Raw genomic sequence first — 1611 nt, forward strand, 5'->3', positions numbered from 1 at the left:
ACAGGGGACAAAATGAAGAGAAAAGGAAGAAAAACATACAACTAGTTTAGCGCGCTGCACACACCACCATGAACATTGAAAGGAGAGAGAGGCAGTTGAAGAGGGAAAAACAACTTTATTGTTGTCACTATGATGAGTGTCAAGATCAAGTGAGTTGGGTGCCAGGGACCCACGTGGCAATGAGCAATAGGACCCAAAAGGGAAACACCGATGACTACTTTTTAGAATAAACAAATAATAAAAAAGATGATGAACCAAAACTATAAAGAAATGTGCAAAGAAAGAAAGAATATGAGAGCTACTAGTATTTGGTTTGTGTGTGAGTGGTGGGAAGAGAATGAGAATCCCACTAAACAAGGATTTCACTTTGTTGATAAATAATCGCCTTGTTCATCACCCCTTTATATCTCTCTTTTAAGAAAATTTGACGAGAAAAATGCTCCAACTCCAAGCATATATCTCATTCCCATCTTTATTTATGCTTGAGCTAGCTGTGGCACCAATGAAGCTTCCACTAAAAATGATTTGATTATATATTCTCCTGTTCCGTGACAGTGCCTCTTCAGTTTTTTTAAAGGCAAAGAACCACTTTACATTTTAAAAAGGTGCCATTAATAATAATAATCAAGTAAAATTCGTGGACCCTAGTGGGGGAGGAGGAAGACTCATAATAAACTTTTGAGAAGGATAAGAAATTGTCGATAATTATGGCATCACTGTACACAAAAATTAAATTATTGCATGCTGTGAGACTATCATGATTTAAATGACTAAATCAATTTCTATATCACATATAATTAAATATTAATATTTTTTGTTCTGATATTGAAAATTTCAACTAAACATCACATATAATCAAAATAACAAATGTGATCTTTTTTGTTTGTTTCACGTGTATTTTTTTTATCATAAACAATTCTGATTATTATGGATGATAGATTTTTTTAAAAATATTTCATACAGATGTATATATAAGACTTGAATATGAGACTTCAATTAAATTTGAAACATATATATGATTAAACTGAAATAATTCATATTAATTGATCAAGTATTTGATGGCAATCCGTGATAATTTAAAATTATCTATTAATTTATAGTATGACATTATGAATTGGAATGGTGTAGTGGGATTGTGACACATGTAATGTGGAAAGTATAGTGGCTTATGGTTCACGTGGCACAGTAATAGTTGGTGTAACCTGGCAATGGGAGAAATGAAGGAAGGTTGGGAAATTGCTGTAATGTGGAGCTGTTAACGAGAAGGAAGAAGGCAAGGAGAAAGATAGTGTATTATCACTTGTTTGGATTGAAAATTCCAAAAAGCCAAAATGTTCACGTGTTGACTTATTATTTTCATTTGTTTCTTTTAAGGAAAAGGTATACATATATCTTGAAGAATAACCAAATGCATGAAATAAAGGTATTATTTCTTGATTTAAGTAAGATCTGTTTAGTTGCAATAACTTTTTTCGTTGTAGGATGATTTTTTTAATAAATATTTTCTTTAGTTTTTTAAAATAAAGAATTTAGAAAATAATAAAAATCATAAACTATTTTAAATAACTTCTCATAAAATTAATTATTTCTTTTACAAAATGCAAATTTTAT

At 30.3% G+C, this 1611-nt stretch overlaps 1 protein-coding gene across 1 annotated transcript in view; it reads right to left on the bottom strand.

The window, feature by feature from the left end:
- The window catches only part of LOC100800886 (probable LRR receptor-like serine/threonine-protein kinase At5g63710), an 8095-nt gene extending 7640 nt beyond the window's left edge, over nt 1–455 (bottom strand). Inside the window, exon 1 of the mRNA XM_041017860.1 lies at nt 40–455. The gene's annotated coding sequence lies outside the window, so the exon portion shown is untranslated. The remainder of the gene's footprint in view (nt 1–39) is intronic.
- Nucleotides 456–1611: the final 1156 nt, after the last annotated feature.

Source organism: Glycine max, chromosome 8 (genome assembly GCF_000004515.6).
Source record: "Glycine max cultivar Williams 82 chromosome 8, Glycine_max_v4.0, whole genome shotgun sequence".
In the NCBI taxonomy this organism is placed as follows: Eukaryota; Viridiplantae; Streptophyta; class Magnoliopsida; order Fabales; family Fabaceae; genus Glycine; species Glycine max.